A 20,849-nucleotide genomic window follows, 5' to 3' on the forward strand; every position below is an offset into this window, starting at 1 on the left:
CAGAGGGAGCAAAGGAAATTCTCAGGGTGAGAGTAAAGACAGGTTTTAAGATGGCTGCTATGAAGCAGGACTAGAGGGAAACAAGTGCAGAGAACAAAGAATGAATGGCCAAGTTCTAGGAAAAAATTGGAACTGATAGAGGATCTCATATATGATGCATAGAATATTTGGGGAATAAATTGTTGATAAATACACTAAAAATGGTCAAACAAAAATGAAATGGTCAAATGAAAAACAAGACAATTATGAACTCCAGGGAAAAATTTTAAATATTCAAGAAAGGAATGTTAATGATTCTATACCTATGTTTCAATTGTAAACGATATTTGCATCGCCATAATACTCAACTATTAAGTATGAATTTAACAAAAAATTGTAATGTAACCATTTGGAAAAATGAAGGTGAATGGTGAATAGCTCTGTGTGTGCATGAGGGGTGGAGGATATATAATAGAGCTAAATAGTTCTCTTCTATAGTAGAAAATCAGTAGATCATGCTTAAATTGAGAATTGAGAAATAATATAATTATTTATTTTTGAGGGAGAGAGAGAGTGTGTGCACATGCATGCATGTAATCAGGGGAGGGGCAGAGAGAGAGGGAGATAGAGAATCTCAACCAGGCTCCATGTTCAGTGCAGAGTCCAACATGGGTCTTGATCTCATGACCATGAGATCACGACCTGAGCTGAAATGAAGAGTCAGATGACCAGTTGACTGAGCCACCCAGGTGCCCCAATAATATGAGCATTTTAAAAGAGAAATTTACAGATGAATATCTGAAAAATCAATTGACAGGTTTTAAAGCTTCTGGAAACAGAATTAGGGACGGGGCTAGGGTGGACCATGGAATGGATTTAGAAAAAAAAAATTTTTTTTAACCTTTGTTTATTTTTGAGAGACAGAGAGACACAGAGCACGAGTGGGGGAGGGGCAGAGGGAGAGGGAGACACGGAATCTGAAGCTGGTCCAAGCTCTGAGCTGTCAGCATACAGCCCGACTCGGGGCTCAAACCCATGAGCCGTGGGATCATGACCTGAGCCAAAGTTGGATGCCTAACCAACTGACCCACCCACATGCCCCGGATGGATTTTTTAAAGCAAACTTTTGGCTTTTTAAAAAACTAGTCACTGGGGGTGTTTCCAATGTTCTGCTATTACCAACAATGCTGAAATGAATAATCTTATACATATGTTATTTCATTTGTGTGCAGAGAAGCTGTGAGATGACTTTCCAGAGGTCAGAGGGCAAATGTATTTGTGCTATTGATAGATAATGCCTAATTGCTCTCCAAAGGCTTCGTAGCATCTTATTCTCTCACCCGAATCGTGTGAAAGTGGTTATTTTCCCAGTCTCGTTAGAAGAATGTGTTGTCGAACTTTTGAGTTTTTTTTCAGTCTGATGGGTGTCAACCTGCTCTGATTACGAGTAAGGTTAAGAATCTTTTAAATGTTCAAGAGCCATTTATAATTCTTTTTTTCCCTGAATACTCTAATTATGTCCTTTGCCCAAATTTCAATTTTTTTGGTATCTTTTTCTTCTTGATTTCTAGGAGTTCTTCACATTTTAGGGAAATTAATCCTTTTCACTGCAATTTGATTTTTCAGTTTGTTAACGGAGTTTGTTATTATTTTATGCTAAGTTTTTGACTAATATGGAGTAATATTTAGAAATATTTTCTTTGATAGGGGCACCTAGGTGGCTCAGTCAGCTGAGCACCTGACTTGGGCTCGGGTCACAATCGCATGGTTTGTGGGTTCGAGCCTTGCCTTGGGCTCGCTGCTGTCAGTTGGGAGCCTGCTTCAGATCCTCTGTTCCCCTCTCTGTCCCTCCCCTGCTCCCACTCTCTTTCTGAAAAATAAATAAACATTTGAAAAAATTAGAAATATTTTCTTTGATAGACTCTGGATGTTGAGTCATAATTAGCAGGGTCCTCCACACAAAAAGATTACATAGTAATTCGTCAATGCTATCTCCTAGTGACTTTAAGTATTTTACAATTTTCTACATTTAAATCTTTGATCCATTTTGAATTTACCCTCATATATTGAACCAGCTTCATCTTTTCCAGATGGCTACCCAGTTGTCCCAACTCTATTCACTATTTGATCACATTTAAGTACCTATATTACCCTGATTTAAAAAAAAAAAAAAAAAGTAAACCGAACAAAGAGAGGGCAGGGGGCAGAGATAGCCTGAACTGAAAAGGGAAGGGAGGAAGTGGGACGGTCACATCCTCTTTCCCAGCCTCGGTGTCCCCACACAGCCATTCCGATGGCCATCTATGTAGGGATGTCCCACCCTGATGGCTGCTTTGTCAGAAGGGATTCTCGGCTGCAAGAGGGGGTCACCACGGGGAGGCTGGCCAAGCTCAGACACCGGAAGGACGAGTTGGATTTCAGACCCTGGGAGGGATGATAGCAGGAGCCACTCCAGGAAATCCCCTGTCACAGGATGACTCAGCTCTGACTGCCTTCCTGCCTGAAGGCACTTAGGGTTCCAATCCCTGGGAGAGAGAATTTGATTGGTCACTTGTCCATCCCTGTCCGAGTCCGAAGATTAGCTGAACACCACCCCCAAGTGCGTGGGGGTGGGATGGGGCAATGTCTCCAAAGGAAGAGGTGTTGGGTAACAAAACCAAACAAAGCCCTCACAGTGGCTGTCCACAACATTTGTAAAAATACTAACAATAAAAATAGCAGCTATTTGTGGACTACTTCTATAGTCTGGGAATCATGGGAAATAGTTTCTCATTTATCTCTCACCAGCTGTGCGAGGTTGACAGGTGAGGAAACCGGGGCTAAAGAGAAACAAAGGGACTTCTCTGACACAGTAAATGGCATCACCAGGATACATACCTGGCTGTGTCGACCCCGACCCCGTCTCTGCCTTTTAGCCATTCAAGGATTTCCCTTGGAGAAAGAATAAATGTGGAACTCAACATGTGCACCCTATGTCCCCCGTCAGCCTCCAACGGCTTCAGACATGGCTATCGATGATTGTTCTGACACCCAGGGGGCTCCTTCGTGTTCTCGTCACTTACCCTAGCGCTTGTTACCTACTGACGTGGTGAGCACCGACTGTCTATGGCACCTCCAGGGGCTGAGCTTTCTCCTTCCTTCTTTCCTCACAGCCATCTTTGGGTGAGGTCATCTGGGCTGGATTGATGATCCTGTTTTAGGGAACCATCTCTTGCTACATGTACAGGTCTCCCTCAGACCCTGAACCGATGCCCTCTTGTGCACCTCTGTCTACGCTTGAGATAGGGTCCCTCTTCATGGGGTCTGTTGCATGGGAGCCTGGGGGGCCGCCTATGTCCCAGTGTGTTAGTCGCCACACTCTCGAGATCATAACTGCCCCCCGAATAGGGCTCACACATCGCTGTGCAAATACCCCCTGCCCCTCCACCTGCCCTGAGCCTCCTCTTGCCTGCCTGGATGGCTGAATTAGAACCGGGTGCTCTCCTTGAATCCTCTGGCACCCGCCCTGCCCTACTTCATCCCTAGCTCCGCCAGCCCGAGGCACTCTGTTGGCAAGGGTCTCCTGAGAGACCCTATACGGCCAGCAGCGTGCTGACCCCTTTTGGGCCACACGCAAGCCAGGAATGTCTTCTCCTTCCTGTTCCCTCCCTTCATGATTCAGAAAACTTCAAAATTCTGCCATTCCCAGGGCTGGGCGGCTTCTGTTGGGTGTGGTCTGGAGCTTGCCTTCAGTGGTAGAAACACCGTGATCAGTTTAAGCACTGAAAGCACACATTCAGCCCTGCAAACGTGCAGCTCTTCCAAATGCGATCTCTTTAGGACCGAGTGACTCACTTGTCTTTCCCCCTTGGATGCACGGTGTTATATGCCCATGCTGCCTACAGCTTGTCCCAGGGTGGCACAGAAGCTCCCTCTGAATGGCCATGAAGGTCACCTGCAGCTGGGGATGGCCACAAGAGCACCTTTTCCTATGTAATCTAGGGGAAGGGAATGCTGGCGGTTCTCATGAGGTGCAGAGAAACTTCTCTTCCCATCCATGTACCCATGAGGGGGCAGGGTGACAACCACCAGGATGCATGGGTTCTGTGGTCAGGTGGTGGACTATGAGGCTATGCACACGGTCCCATTACTTCTCCAACCACTGCCTTCCCCACGCTGTCTTTTCAGTGAGAACAAGTCTGATGACTCTATTTAAAATGTAACTGACTTGGGGCACCTGGGTGGCTCAGTCGGTTGAGCGACCGACTCCAGATTTCAGCTCAGGTCATGATCTCACGGTTTGTGAGTTGGAGCCCCACGTCAGGCTCTGTGTTGACAGTGCGAATCCTGCTTGCGATTCTCTCTCTTTTCCACTCTCTGCCCCTCCTTCTATCTCTCTCAAAATAAATAAAGTTTTAAAACAATGTAACCTGACTCTAGGATTCCGGAGCTCTCTTCCCTAGATCTCTTTTTCGCCAGAGCACTTAAATCTGCAGCCCACTACACAAAACGCAGTTGTGAGGCTTCTTGTTTATTTTGTCTCTCTCCACTAGAATTTAGTCTGACAAGGTCAGGCAGGGACTTTGGTCTGTTTTGTTCAGGATGTGTCCCAACCTTCTAGAACGGTGTGGGCACGTCGTAGGTACTCAACAAATATTTGTTAAATGAACGAATGATTCACTCCTAAATGTTTCTGGTGGCTTTCAAATGTGTTCGCTAATACTGTGATGATGCTCACTTCAAAAGTCAAGTGAATTCTCTCCCTAGTTGAGTAATGGACTCCCTTCCAATGAATAAGATATGACTTCTAAGACGGTCATAAAAAGGATAGCTTTCACCTGGCTCTCCCTCATGGGTCACTCACTCTAGGGGAAGTTAGTGGCCTTGTGAAGACATTCAAATAGCCTGAGAGGCCCATGTGGGGAGAAAGCGAGGCCTCCACCAACGACAGCACCAACCGGCTGGCGGTGTGAGCCAGCCATCTTGGAAGCAGGCTCTCCAGGAGACAGCGGCCTGAGCCAACATCGTGACTCTAACCTCAGGAGGGAACCCAAGTCAGAACCGCCCAGCTAAGGCACGCCTGAATTCCCGACCCACGGATATCGTGAGGATAATAAATATTTATTATTGTGTTATCCCATATGTTGGGGGGATAATTTGTTGTGCAGCGATAGCGACCTAACACAATTTCAAGGTCACCTCGTGCGCTTAAAATATGACTTGCATTACATACACCCCCAACTTTGCAAGGAAGCAATGCTGTATGAAGTGAGGTCCACGTCCTGATACGTAAATGGAGGTTGTGGAGATTTGATGGAGAGAGAACAGGCTTGGGGATATGAAATATAAAACAGTGTCAGATGGTCTCCAATCTGGCACTTATCCTGGGAATATCATTTTAAGGCAGTGCGTCCCTGGGAGAAGTGAGTGTTTGCCAGGAAGTTGGTACAGAGACTGGAGCCCTAACCCAGTGGCACGTGTTGGGTGAAAACACTTGTTGGCTTATTCCAGCTCTGGTTGTTGGTTTCCTCACGGTGCTGGCACGTGGTGAGGCGCAGGCTGGGACCTGCCCAACAGCTCCCGATCTGGACTGCACAAAGACTGAAGCTGTTGTTGTTGCCTTCCTGTAACTCCAGAGCGACCTTAAATTATATTCCCCAGTGGTGGAATAGCCAGAATAGTACACCGCTGAGGACATGAATTAGCCCCTGCGGGATACAGAAGATAGAAAATAACCGCTTGGAGAGCTGCAACGTACCGAATCCTCACCAGATAGGCACCTGCCAATGCTCTGGAGGACATTTCTCTTAGTGCCGTGAATAGTGCCAGACGAGAGACTCTGGGGGCTTCCTGCCTGCCTCCCCGCTTCTGCCACCAGGGATCACCACACCAGCCATGACCTGGTGACTTGGTGTTTGGTCCCCGGAGGGCACTCCTGCTCTTGGCGTGTCTGACTGCACAGCTCAGAGGGGCAGATACAGCCGGTCTGGGGGGGGGGCATTCAGGCCGTGTGAGAAACTTGGCCCTTATGAGAATGATTGGCTTTTCACAGAATTATTGACGTTCTCCTTTGGCTGAAATTCTCTTATCTGGGAGTTTCACCAGATTAGGGGGGAAAAATTCAAGGGGGCTTTGGTCACTGGCTGTTCAGACTACCTTTTATCAGTCCTATTTGACAGATGGAAGGAAAAAAACCAAAGGCTGAGTGTTTATGAGTATTGCAGTAGGGAAGTCAGAGTGTCTGGGAGACCTTGCTTGCTAGTAGTAATAATTATGGTAGTAGGGAATGTTTATTGAGCATCTGATATCTGCCCAGTGCCATGCTAAGCACTTTATGTCTATTTTCCTACTGGAGACTCATGACTCGCCTATGAGCTAGGTACTATTTTTATCCTCATTGAACGGATGAAGAAACTGAGGTTCAGTACAGTAATTTGCTCAAGATTACCTGACTGAAGGAGGGTCTCATTTCAGGTCTGCCTATGAACGAATCTATGTCCCTAAGTAGTATGTGGTCACTGTCCTGAATGTTGCTGGTTTCTGAGTATCTGCCTGTTTCCAAGGTTGGTAGATGCGTTGCATCTCAAGCCTGTCATATCCAGGCAATGCCTGACACCAAGGAAGGAGAGGGCAGAAAAAAACCAAAGTAGGCCCAGCCCCGAGCTACTCGTCCACACTGCAACAGATGTTCATGATGATCGTCCTGGCTTATAACGAAAAAGTTAAATCATGTCCTTTGCTTTAAAAGGTAGAGGGGTGAATGGTACGTTTTTGAATGCTTTTCTGCCAAACAATTAATATTTTGGGAAAAGTGTTGGTTCTCAAAGAGGAAAACCTCAACTATGTGGAGTATGCAAAAGACTGCAGGCATTCCTAACACTATTGATTCAATATCTTTGTGTTACCATTCTAACACAGATGTACATTGAGAAGACACAATTTTCCCATTTTGCAGTATCCTATAAGTGGACCAAAAGAAGGGGAAACTATTCCATTGTGCCATCATTGGCTCCTCCCTCCTCTACGTAGAATTCACCATGGGCTTCTCTAGGCTTAGCTGTCTGGTTCATATAAATAGACATATCGGTCTCTCTACATCGGTCTCTCTCTCTCTCAGAAATGATTGATGAGGGTTCGATGCCACAGCTATACACTGATGATAATAATTATGTTTGCATACCCAAAAAACAAGTAATCCAATGTAAAAATGGGCAAAAGACATGAACAGACATTTCTCCAAAGAAGACATACAGACAGCCAACAAACACATGAAAAGATGCTTATCACTTATCATTAGAACAATGCAAATCAAAACCACAATGAGATATCACCTTACACCTGTCAGAATGGCTACAATCAACAATGGGTGTTGGCAGGGACGTGGAGAAAGGGGAACCGTCTTGCAGTGTTCGTGGATATGCAAACTGGTGCTACCACTGTGGAAAATATTATGGATCATCCTCAAAAAGTTAAAAATAGAACTACCCTACAATCCAGCAAGTGCATTACTGGGTATTTACCCAAAGAATACGAAAACACTAATTCAAAGGGATTCATACACCCCTTATATTTATAGCACCATTATTTATAATAGCCAAGATATGGAAGCAGCCCAAGTGCCTGTTGATTAATGAATAGACCAAGAGGAAGTTTTATGTATACATATATTATTCAACCACAGAAAAGGATGAAATCTTGCCATTTGCAACAACATGGATGGAGCTAGAGAGTCTAACGCTAGGAGAAATAAGTCAGTCAGAGACATACCATATGATCGCACTCATATAGAATTTAAGAAACAAAACTAACATGCAAAAGAGAGAGAAAGAGAGAGACAAACCAAGAAGCAGATTTTAACTATAGAGAACAAAATGATGGCTACCAGAGGGGAAGTGGGTGGAGGACGGTGAAATGGCTGATGGGGATTAAGGAGTGCACTTGTCGTGATGAGCACCGAGGGATATATGGAATTTTTGAATCACTATATCGTATATATGAAATATAACACTGTATTTAAGTAACTGGAATTAAAATATAAACTGAAAAAAATTATGTTTGCAGCAATAATAGTAACCATTCATTGAGTGTCTGCTCTGGGCCAAGGCACTCAGCTAGGCACTTGCATCCATAGTTTTTTAAGCCTCTTAATCACTCCATTGTATTTTGTCCATTATATACATCAGAAAACTAAAGTGCAATGAGCTCAAGCAACTTGCTTAAGATTTCAGACACAGTAAGTCGTTTAGGCACAGATTTGCATACTAATCTTTTTCCGAAATCCATGTTTTTCTGAGACAAACTCCTGGCCTGAGGTCATGATAGGCAGGGAAGAATACCCTGGACGGGGCATCTTCATATGTAGAGAGAAAACTGAGAACAACTTCTATAAATATAATATTATAAAGTTAGGTTGATTACACAGACACACACACACACACACACACACACACACACACACACACACACGTTACTCATTATGAGCACCATCCTTTAAATTAGTCATCCATGGGGCACCTGGGTGGCTCAGTTGGTTAAGTGTATGACTCCAGCTCAGGCCAAGATCCTGTGGTTTGCGGGTTTGAGCCCTGCATCAGGTTCTGTGCTGACAGCTCAGAGCCTGGAGCCTGCTTCAGATTCTGTGTCTCCCTCTCTTTTTGCCCCTTCCCTGCTGACGCTCTGTCTCTCTCTTTCTCTCTCAAAAATGAATAAACATTAAAAATATATATATAAAATGGTCATCTTTGAAGTCATCTTTGGAAGACTATTACTCCTTCCAAACACTATCTAAAATGCTTGCAATTTCTCTTTGAAAACTCTACTCACATTTAGCTTACATTCCCCACCCCCACCCCCACCCCCCAGTCCTGGTTTCTTTTGGTTACAGCCAAATTTGACCAAATAATGGTGTTTCCCATCTTGTTCACATACCTTGGTCACCAGATTTACTTCCAAATGACTTCAATTGTTTCCAAATCACCAAATCCACTCACGGAGGAAGATTTGAGGCCAGGAAGATTTGAGAATTTTTTATAAAATTCTGCAGCAGGCTCTAGGGATAATTTTAAAATACAGTGAGCCATGGTAGCACGGTTGGAAAAAAAAATTTGCTATTTGGAAATATAAGCTCTGATTTATTTGTTAAAATAATAAATAAAGTCATATTATTTGCAGTCACCAGCTTATTACACTAACCCCTCCCTGGCTCTGCTTTCTCTCCTTACACTTTGTTGGTTGCTGTGGACTTCTCCATTGAGATGGAATTTGGAAGCCCATCAGTGAGACGACATCTCACTTGATACAATAATAATTGCAAAGGACTGGATTTCATGATAACCTAGTGCCTTGATTCTCCAGTGAGGGCAGGGCTTCCTTCAACATTCATGGGATCGCTTCTCACCCAAGGGGTTCTTCATGGGCTTCTGATTTGAATCTAGGGAAACTGGTGTGGGTAATGAGTGAGAGACACATGGGCTTAAAGAAGCAATGTTTTTATGGGTTGGAGATGTTTCTCAGATCAGGTCAGTGTAAAAGCATAATGGAGAAGGAAGAGGTAAGAGTAGCCAAGAGAACAGATGATGTGATAGATATTTGTGGCATTCTCTTTTGTTCTCTTTTAGGATCCCCCATCCTGGGCTTCAGTCATATCCCAGTGGTATAAGCCTAGTTGTTGGAAAGTTAATTTTCTTTGGCTCTCCCCCCAGTTTCAACCAAGGCCAAGCCCTGCTTCTCACTTACCATCCATGGGAGTTTGCACTAACCCTCACATCTGAAATGGGAGCCCATGGAGAAAGCTCAAGAACTCTGAAAAGAAATGGTAATGTAAAAAATACAGTGACTATATCTTCGCTTCTGTCGTGCATTTTCTTTTAACACAGCAGATATAATCACCTAGGGGAGAACTAACATTTGTTGAGAAGATGAAAGGCCTTAAGCACATTGCATGCCGTATCAATCAAAATGCCATCAGGAAAACAGAAATTATAATAGGTATTTTAACCAGAGGGTATTTAATATAGTGAATGGATTTCACATGTGTTGGAATATCCAAAAGAAAGCAGTGAAGTCGGTAAATACAGGGAGAAACTTAGGGCTGGGGGGAACAAAAGGAAAGAGGTATAACCTAGGAATGTAGAGGAAGAGCCACGATCTTTGTTGCTGGGCTGCTGTAGGACCATCATGTACTTGGCACTAAGATTGCCAAAGGGCGCTGGGTGGCTGGTGACAGGGCCTGTAGGAAGGGGCAAGACTCTGGTCTAAAGTTGTTAGAGTGGTAGCTGTCCTAAGGAAGGTGGAAAGAGGAAGGAAGTCCCTTCCTCTCTCCTCCTGCCTCCCTGTCTCCCAGTTGTGCCTCCCAATTGCAGACCCTAAGTGGAAATCAGCTCGCAAGGGAATCTGGGAAATCTCATTTTCAGAATCTAAGCCCGTAGCCTTACAGATCAAAGTATAAAGGGTGTGCGTGGAACTGAGAGATCATTGACAAGCACGATGAGTCAATTCACTTAATACTCTACAAAACTGTGAATAAATAGAAGAAACAAAGTTCAGACCAGGGTCTAATACCAGAATCCTTGCTCTTGTAGTAAGTTCTAACTCAGTTTGCATTTATACTTTGCCCTTGCCTTTTTTTTTTTAATCTTAGCATTTATTTAGTGCTGGCTGTGTGCCAGTGCTGTGCTAAATGCTCAGGTTCTGCTTATCCTATTAAAGTTTTGAAACAGTGCAGGTAACGTTGATGAAAAGTTGCCCAGTAAACAAGAGGATTAGAAAACTAAATAAGAATAAACCTGGTTTCTTGAGTTGCAAATGTGTGCATATATGTATGTACATATAAATTTTTTTTTCTTCTTCCAACTTTTTTTTTTTTTTAATTTATTTTTGGGACAGAGAGAGACAGAGCCTGAACGGGGGAGGGGCAGAGAGAGAGGGAGACACAGGATCGGAAGCAGGCTCCAGGCTCCGAGCCATCAGCCCAGAGCCTGACGCGGGGCTCGAACTCACGGACCGCGAGATCGTGACCTGGCTGAAGTCGGACGCTTAACCGACTGCGCCACCCAGGCGCCCCTACACATAAATTTTTTATATTATAGAGATTAAACTCTTTAGATATACTTATATAAGTAAATTAATATGTGTATGTATTTATATAAAACTGTATATACATAATTACATGCAGACCACTTAGGTGAAAAAATACTATAATCAAAGAAGAATAAAAATATTGTCCTAGATTGTTGAGCATGTCATTCTAATCAACTTCAATTCATTTCAGAGAGTAATTGTTAAATACATATGTGTGCTCAGCACTGAGCTAGAGACCATGAAGGATACAAGAAAAATATATGATGAGGACCCTGTTCCCAAGAAATGTGCTGTCTAGTTCTGAAATTAAACCTTAGCTATATAGGACATCATGTACAATGAAAATAAAGGTCAAGGGACGCCTTGGGAAGTCACTGAGGGCTGGGATTGTCAGGGAAGGTTGTCAGGAAGGGAGGAGACGAGGCAGAGGGGGCAGTGAAGGCAATATGGATGTGGAGAAGTGGACAGACCCTTCTACGTTAGGGAAGACCATGAGTAAAGGCTCAGAGGTGGGGCACGAACTCAATGTTTTATTGTTTTATTATTTTTTTAATGTTTGTTTACTTTTTGAGAGAGAGAGAAACAGAGCATGGACAGGGGAGGGGTAGAGAGAGAAGGAGACGCAGACTCCAAAGCAAGCTCCAGGCTTGAGCTGTCAGCACGGAGCCCAACGCGGGGCTCGAACTCACGAAGCACAAGATCATAACCTGAGACGAAGTCAGGCGCTTAACTGGCTGGGCCACCCAGGAGCCCCACAAACCCCCTGTTTTCAATGGCAGCAAAGGCACTGGACATATGAGTGAAAGAAGGAACATTAGTTGGATGGTGGGCCTGAGTCCTAGTTGTCTCTCTCAGTATCCATTCTCCCCTTTTTCTGTTCGGATGGAAGGTTAACCTGGGCACAAGACCAGCCTTCCTTGCAGCTAGGTGTGACAGGGCCACTAGATTCTGGCTAATGGGATATCAGCAGCAGTGATGTGTGAAATTTCCTGAGAGGAAATGTTCCTGAAAGGAAATGAGTTTGTCCTCCATTGGTCCTATTTCCCTTCTCCTCCAGGAGTGCGGATGTGCTGTTGAACCATTTTGGACATTGTAGATAAGGACAACATCCTAAAGTTAGCACACAGAATCTAGAAAGAGTCTAGACTCCCAACATCGACAAACTGCCGCCCCAACCCTGGAGCACCAACAGGGATTGATAAATGAGAGGGAGGATTCCAACTGAGAGCCACAGGGGCGTCTTCTGCTCTTGGGCATCCATTGCGCTGTTTGGAGATTCTGGCATTTGTTCCTCTGAGGTAGCAGTAGATCCTCCAAAAGTAGCCTCACCTTGTCCACACATCTGCATAATTGCTACTAAGAGTATCTTTTGGGAAGGCCGTTCAGAGAACCGAAACCACAGTGAGAGGATCGGTTTTTCTCTCCATATGTTAGGCAGGGACACCCAAGTTTCTGGCCAACCATGTTCTGAAGGAATATGAGACTCGCTGCAAATCCAGAAAGCTGCCGTAAGATCTTACAGTTGGTGTGGGGGAGGTATTAAAAAACACTAATATTTCTGGAATGGAAGCATGAATTGAATGCAATAAAGATATCACAACCTAGGACAAATTGCCTTTGAGATCAAATACGTCTTGTGGAGAGGACTGGACCTGTCTTTTTGGTTGTCTCTTTTCAAAATAATCCCCACTGAAGGGCGAGTTGTTGCACTGGCTCCAGATCTGCAGCATCTTTCTCTTTCCCGGTACAGCAATAAGCAAAGATCCTAGAACCAGACTTGGGGAGAAGATAGCCCTGAGGCTATCTTTGAGATCAGGCTCTTTGAGAATCGTTCAGGATTCTTTCATGTTGGAAGGTGAAGTGTCATTAAAAAAAAAAAAAAGGTGAAATTCACCCAACAAAAACTATTTCAATTTTTTTTATTGTATGTGTGCGTGTGTGTGTGTGTGTGAGAGAGAGAGAGAGAGAGAGAGAGCAGAGGAGGGGTGGGGGGGGGGCAGAGGATCCAAAGCAGGCTCTGTGCTGTCAGCACAGAGCCCAATGCAGGGCTTGAACTCATGAACTGTGAGATCATGACCAGAGCTGAAGTTGGACACATGACAGACCGAGTCACCCAGGTGCCCCCCAAACTAACCATTTTAAAGTGAATAATTGAGGGGCATTTAGTATCTTCACCATGTTGTGCAACTAGGTAGAAAAGTTCAACACGTTTTCATCATCCCAAAAGGAAACCCTGTACCCGGTAAGCAGTTAGTCCTCATTCTCCCCTTTCGGGCCCCTGGCAACCACCAATCTGCTTTTCATCTCTATGGAAATACTTGTTCTGGGTGTTTCACATACATGGAATCATACAGTATGTGATCCTGGGTGTCTGGCTTCTTTCTATTTTTATTATTGATTTTTTTTAATGTTTATTTTTGAGAGAGAGAGAGAGAGAGAGTGTGTGTGGGAGGGGCAGAGAGGCAGGGGGACAGAAGATCGAAGCTGGCTCCACGCCATCAGCACCTCAGCGAATAGCCCCGCGTGGGGCCTGAACCCACGAACTATGAGATAATGACCTGAGCCGAAATCAGACACTTAACTGACTGAGCCATCCAGGCACCCCTTCTTTCTTTCTTTTTTTAATGTTTATTTAATTTTGCGTGCGCGAGAGAGAAAGAGCAAGCACACAAGCAGGGGAGAGGCAGAGAGAGAGAGAGGGAGACAGAGGATCCAAAACGGGCTCTGTGCCAACAGCAGAAAGCCCGATGCGGGGCTCGAACCCCGGAGCCCTGAGATCATGACCTGAGCCGAAGTCGGAGACTCAACCCACCGAGCCGCCCAGGGGCCCCCTGGCTTCTTTTATTTAGCATAATGTTTTTGAGTTTCATCCAAGTTGTGGCATGTGCCAGTGCTTCACTCCCCTCCGTGGCGGAATCGCATTCCAGTAAATGCATACGCCCCAATTTGTTTATCCATCCATCTGCTGAAGGTCATTTGGGTTGTCTCCACCTTTGGCTGTCGTGAACGGTGATGCTATGAACACGTACGTACAAGAACTTGTTTGCACACCCGCTGCCATTTTAATGAATATATAAAACTCAGGACTCAGGTGAGGAGGAATTAGCATCTGAAAGTCCAAATTCTCATTCTTCCCCACGTCAGAGGACAGGTTGCCGGGAAGGGGCTGCTACATCGACCAGTGTTGTTCTAATGGGCCCCCAGAGGTGCGTCGCAGAGTGGCTCTGAGCGTGAAGGAGGCTGGTAGAGTCACGGGCCCTGACATCTGTCTTCACTGCTGCCATTTCCTTTCTTTGAAAATCCAGGCAGGCACGCGGTCGAGTCACACTGAAGGCCCACGTGTGCTTTGCCGGGTGCTCTCTGCCCGGTTGTTCTCTTCATTGCCAGTTGTCCTCGCACCTTCTGAAAGGTGCCTTCCTGGCGCTAGCAGAAAAACAGAACTTTCCGGGTTAGACCAGAAGGGACCCCAGGCCCCCGAATGAGAGCCAGAGGACAACTACGCAAAGGGACCAGTTCTGTAAAAATAGTAACCGCTGCTGTTTATTGAGTATTGAGCATCCGATCCATTCAGCAGCCCTACGAGCCATCACCCCCATTTTACAGATGAGGAAATTGAAGTTAATTCAAGCACAGCTGAGGCCTATGCAAATACAAGCGTATCTCGGAGATACTGTGGGTTTGGCTCCAGGCCACTGCAATAAAGCGAGCGCTGCAATAAAGGGAGTCAAATGAATTTTTTGGTTTCCCAGTGCATATAAAAGTTACGTCTACACTGCACTGTGCTTTAGTAAGTGTGCAAGAGCATGACGTCTAAAAACAATGTAGATACCTTAATTAAAAAATGCTTTATTGTTGGGGCGCCTGGGTGGCTCAGTCGGTTAAGCGTCCGACTTCATCTCGGGTCATGACCTCGCGATTCGGGAGTTCGAGCCCCATGTTGGGCTCTGTGCTGACGGCTTGGAACCTGGAGTCTGCTTCAGATTCTGTGTCTCCCTCCATCTCTGCCCACCCCACCCTCCCGCCACTTGCGCTGTCTGTCTCTCTCTGTCTCTCAAAAATAAGTAAACATTAAAAAAAAATAGTTTCTAAAAAAGAACTGGTCGGACCAAGGGATGCGGGTGGCAATCAGCTGTGAAGCTGCCCCTCCCAAGATGTTTTGATTATCCCCTGATCAGTACCCAACATGACGCCTACCATGTGGTTGGTTCTGGATAAAGAGATCTTAAGGCCGGGAGGTGGGGGGGGGGGGTGGGAGTGGGGGGGGGTGGATGAATTCACACACACGTGCATGTTATCACAGCTTCTCTGTGGCCAGGACACTTCGTCTGCCTCATCTCAGGCAGCCTGCCAGTGTATGTTATCTGGACCCACAGTGCCTCAGACAACTTCTAAGGGCCACCAAGAGGGTATATTAGTTTCCTGGGGCTAATCTATCACAAATCACCACAAACGTGGCAGTTTAAAACGGCAGCAATTAATTCTCTCCCAGTTTTAGAGGCCAGAAAATTGACATAGGCGTCTGAAGGCTCTGGGGGAGTAAACTTCTTGTCCTCTTCCGGCTTCCAGTGGTTCCAGGCACACCCTGGCCTGTGACCCCCAATACCAGTCTCTGCCTTCGTCTTCATGTGGCCTCTTTCTCGAACTCCAGTGCCCCTCTGCCCCTTCTCTTACAAGGAAAACTGTTATTGGAACTAGGCCCACCGGCACAATCAAGATGATCTTATCCCAAAATCCTAAAGTTAATTATAACCAAAAAGGCCCCTTTTCCACATAAGGTCATATTCAAAGGTTCTAGGGATTAGGGCATGAGCATACCTTTGGAGGGCAGGGCAGGGGGGCATTATTCAACACACTATCAAGGGCCCAAAGCCTCAACAGAGATAAAGAGAAACCATTGGTTCCAGGGTGGCTAATCTTCCTCTATGGTGTCACACAGCATGTTACTGCCAGGTCCCAGCACTCTCCCCCTGCAACCACGGTTGACCGTAAATCTGTGAAGCCATCACTGGGCACCCCAGGAATTAAGTGAAGAATGTTCAGATTTTCCAGGCTGCCTGCTGGGCCTTCACAAGAATGGTCCAGCTGAACGAGGCCATGACGAGCTATCTTGGCTCATTTTACGAGCTCAGTAGAAATGCCTTGATAAGCCTGGAGGTTGGACAGGTAGCAAATCTTCTCTAGGGGACAGGGGGCAGGAGGTAGAGGGCTGGACAGGGGAATAATAAGGTTGGGCTGGGTTTTTCCTAACCTCCTTCTGTTTGGCCACTCTGAAGCCATATTTCCCTTCCCCTTCTCTCAGCACCAGCCTTGTTCTTCAGCAGTCTTCAGCACCTGGACCACTGACCCATGGGCTCCAAAGACCCAGGCTACGGTCCTGGGAATGTGTAATGGTCTTTGTGTGTCAGCTCGTGTCAACTTCTGCTAAGGTGACCAGATATTTAGTCTAACATCGCTGTAGATGTGTCTATGGGGCTGTTTTTAGATGAACTTTATATTTACATTAGTGAATTTTTGAATAAAGCAGATTGCTCCTCATATGTGGGTAGGCCTCATGCAATCAGATGGAGGCCTGAATGGAACAAAAGGCTGGCCTCCCCTGAGCAAGAATAAATTCTGCAGCAGATGGCCTTTGGACTTGAACCACAACATTGACTCACCCCTATGTCTGCAGCCTGCTGGCCCATCCTGCAGATTCTGGACTTGCCAAGCATCCGTAATCATATGAGCTAATTTCTTAAAATAAATCTCTCTTTCTATATATGTGCATGTTCTATTGATTCTGTTTCTCTGGAGATTCCTGACTAATACAGAGTGGCCTCCACTTTCCCAGCCTGGATAGCAACCTTCTCAAGGGTGGGGGTGCTCAGCCCCATGCTCCTTCTCTCTCCCTTTGATCTCCCTCCAGACCTTGCAGTTTCCAGCTCAGAGAAAAGCTGCCTTTTAGCATGGAGACCGATAGGTCCTATTGGGTCTGTACTATCGTTCTCTTTGTTTCAAACTGATGATTGTAATTTCACCCCATTCAGGGGCCATCCCATCCACCAGCTCAGTAGGGTTCATGGAGAGGAAGCATCTGAGGCTAAGAAATGTCAGAAAAGGAACAACGGTCCCGGCCCAGCTGGGGTCTGGAGGGGTCTGCCAGGCTGAGCTGAGTGGAGAAGGACAGCACCCATGTGAAAGAATAGAGACTATGGCCTGGGTGGCAGCTAATCAAGTTCTCCCTTGTCAATTAATGAGTTTAATAAAATCCTTGACATGTGATCATTTTATATCTATATGAGACTCATGATTTTACCTCTTTAATTAAAAATAATTATCCTTTAATAGAGCCCAACCTCTCTCAACTCTCCCCCAAATGAGATGAAATCATAACAAAAAAATCTATTAACATGTATTAATACTCTAGAGTTTTAATATGTACACAGAATGGAACTAAACCCTACAAACGAGTAGGAACATTCTCAAAATTTCCTACCCTTTTTTTAAATTATGCACAGGTTTATTGACATTAGGCTGAATTTAAAAATCGAATTAAGAAGATAAGCGTATCTCGATGCAAGAGAGGAAAATGACATTGTGTCATCTTGTCAGAAGAGATGGTATGTTTTCCCATTTGTTGACGTGTTCCGCTGTGTATTTTTGGAATGTTTTGCTCATTTCCTTATTGAGATATAATTGACATATAACATATTAGTTTCAGGTGTACGACATAATGATTCAGTATTTGTAGATGTTGTGAAATGATCACCATAGTAAATCTAGTTAAATTGCATCACTGCATAGAGTTACAGAATTTTTTTTTTCTTGTGACGAGAACTTCGGAGAATTGCTCTTAGCAGCTTTCAATATGCAATACGGTGTTATTAACGAGAGTCGCCATGCCTGATCCCTCCCCCTCTTTATCTTCAAGACGCCACATTTGGAAGGACCAAAGACGTGCATCATACACTTGCCTTTTTCCCTTCTTTCAGTCTAGACCAGTGGTTCTCAGCCTTGAGGTTCATAAGAAAACTGGAATGTTGTTGCTAGGACTATGAATACTACTTACAAAAGCAACGGAAAGAGCTTACCGTATCTTAAGAAACGCCTACGGTAATAATGACAATATGAAGATTTTTGTCTTTCATGAATCTGAAGCTACCAGACCACTCCTTTCCCCCATAAAATACGACTGCACCACAACTGCATCGAGGTGTCTGAGGCTCTTAAGCTCTCAGTTGCGTTTCTCTCCTATTGTACTTCCCTGGGAAGGCAGGTCTCGGGTATTGGAGGTGCTTTTTTTTTTTTTAATTATTTTTTATGTTTATTTTTATTTTTGAGAGAGAGACAGACACACGGAGTGAGAGCAGGAGAGGAGCAGAGAGAGAGGGAGACACAGAATCTGAAGCGGGTTCCAGGCTCTGAGCCGTCAGCACAGAGCCCTATATGGGGCTCGAACTCACGAACCGCGAGATCATGACCGCAGCCGAAGTCGGACGCTTAACCGGTCTCTGAATCTGAGACCAGTGTCAGGCTCTGTGCTGACAGCTCGGAGCCTGGAGCCCGCTCCAGATTCTGTGCTTCCCTCTCTGCCCCTCCCCTGCTTGCAGTATCTCTCGCTCTCTCTCAAAAATAAAGAAACATTAAAAAATAAATAAATAAATAATTCTTGAGGTGAAATTCGCATAACAAATTTATAGCCATCTTAAAAATGTACGGTTGAAGGGCATTTAGTACATTCACAGTGTTGTGCCACTCTCACCTCTATGAAGTTCCCAAACATGTGCGTCCCCTCAAAAGGAACCCCGTAGCCATTAACAGTCATTCCCTACTGCTCTGTCCCTCCCAGCCCTCGGAAACCATCAATCTGCTTGCTATCTCTATGCTTTTCCTTATTCTGGACATTAACGCATACGTGGAAATCAACCATAAGACTCCGCAATTTCCACTCCTGGATCTATACCCCAAAGAACTGAAAACAGATACCCAAACAGGTATTTGTACACAAATGTTGACGGCGGCTGGAACAGTTATGTCTTCCCGGGAACCCTCTGCGGGCTTTCTTGTGGTTCTACAGGTAAATGTCTCTTCCTCTGAGAAAAAGCAACAGTGAGGACAGAAACAAGAGAAAGACAGAAGCCGTACCCAGTTACCCCCATTGGTGCTCTGCTTCCCCGGGCACAACAATCCAGCGTGACGGGTGAATGTTACCCACTGGGGGTTCTGGACAACAATGAATCAAATATCCCCAGAAGAGAGAGACTTGGCAGACACATTCGGGTGGCTCACCAAATTCCCAGGAAGCTGGGAATGCCTGCCCTGGAAGCCACAGAAATGGGGGAGTAATCCGGGGTCCCTCCTGCTTAAAGACGAGTGCTGCCTCGAAGCCTGTTATATAAGTGAGCTGGATTTCCAGCCTACGGGGAAAATGCACAGGAGAGCCTGCCTCAGGGCAGGCTTGTGGTCATCATGGTCAACGGTCAGCTAGGAGCTGGAGGCTGGCAGACCCATTGGTAAAGCGGGCGTCTTTCTAAATCTGTTTCCTCTTCGTTAATTGCGGAGCATTTTTATTCTAGCCTTCTGTGGGCTCAGGAGCTTGGCTGGTACTACGCTCCCGGTTTGCGAAGGAAGAAACTGAAGCTGCAGCCTTTTCCAATGTTTTCTTCCCTGCTCTCACTTCTGGCAATTATTATAAAGTGCACTCATTATCCTTACAATGGTTTAGAGATTAAAGCTTAATTCAGTCTGTTATTTCTGTGGCTTTGCCTAATAGCATTGGTACCTGTGCTAGCCCCACTAGGTGGTGAGGCCAACGCCTCCTTAAATCACCAGAGGATGTACTTTGTGTTCTCGTCTTGGCTCCCACCGGTCTGGCCAGAGGCAGTTTTCATAACATTTTAATGGGTCACCAGGGTTTTCTATGGGGACATCTGTCTCCATAACAGGCAAAATGGGACTCTCCTAAGAAGAAAGCCGGCCTGTAGGAAAGTCAGCTTTGACTTCTAAAACGCAGCAGTTGAGTACCTGGTACCCTTTGTTGACAGGCAATGCACATGAAGGTGCTCTCTTCTTCATGTGGCTTATCACAGTGCCCAGTAGGGAAGGAGACAGATCCGGGTTCAAATCGTGGCACGGCCGGTGTTCCATGTGTCATCTAGATGAGTCCTCTAATCGTCCTGAACCTCAGTGTGCCCAGCCACGAGGTGGGGTGACAGAACTAAAGTTATGTATAATTGAATAAAAGAATTTGAGGACGTGCTTGACAAATGATAGGTCCGCTCAAAGATAATAGCATTATTATTCATTTTAGTACTAACAGCTACCTCTAGTCTGAGTTGGCCAAAAAGGATCAGACCATGTGGGGACGTTTTTAGCCTTATAAGCTGTGGCTTATGTGATGTTAGATATAATGGGGCTCTCCAGACCTCAACATGGTCCGGGGTTCTCACCTCCTAAACTGGCCCCTCCACTCCTCCAGATACGTGATTTATTTAATCATCTGGGGGCTTAGCTAGGTTAAGGCAGCATGTTGAGGTCCACAATGTCTGTGTGGAGGGGGAAGTCCAGAGAAGCCCGTGGCAGGGTGGCGTCGGATGGAAGAGTGGGGAAAGAACGATCTGGTTTTTTTTCTGTATTACTTTCAAAGCTTCTTTGGTTCTAGGAGTTATCTAGATGCTTTTTCTGTGTATCAGCCATTCAACAAATGTTAACTCAGCACCTGTTCTGGCTGGTATGCTAGTCCCTTCTTACACCCATTCTTACCTCCTTTGTGTCTGCTCTTGGAAAGGTCACTATAAAATAATACAGCGTTTTCTCCCGAACAAGGGGGGAAG

General features: G+C 45.3%; 1 long non-coding RNA gene across 1 annotated transcript in view; it reads right to left on the reverse strand.

Annotated features, from left to right (window-relative positions):
• Nucleotides 1-9,160: 9,160 nt before the first annotated feature.
• The window catches only part of LOC109278001 (uncharacterized), a 79,067-nt gene continuing 67,378 nt past the window's right edge, over nt 9,161-20,849 (reverse strand). The window contains exon 3 of the long non-coding RNA XR_002085455.2: nt 9,161-9,759. This is a non-coding gene — a long non-coding RNA (uncharacterized LOC109278001). The remainder of the gene's footprint in view (nt 9,760-20,849) is intronic.

This window comes from Panthera pardus, unplaced genomic scaffold (assembly GCF_024362965.1).
Source record: "Panthera pardus isolate Hobbes unplaced genomic scaffold, ASM2436296v1 HiC_scaffold_7, whole genome shotgun sequence".
Classification (NCBI taxonomy): Eukaryota; Metazoa; Chordata; class Mammalia; order Carnivora; family Felidae; genus Panthera; species Panthera pardus.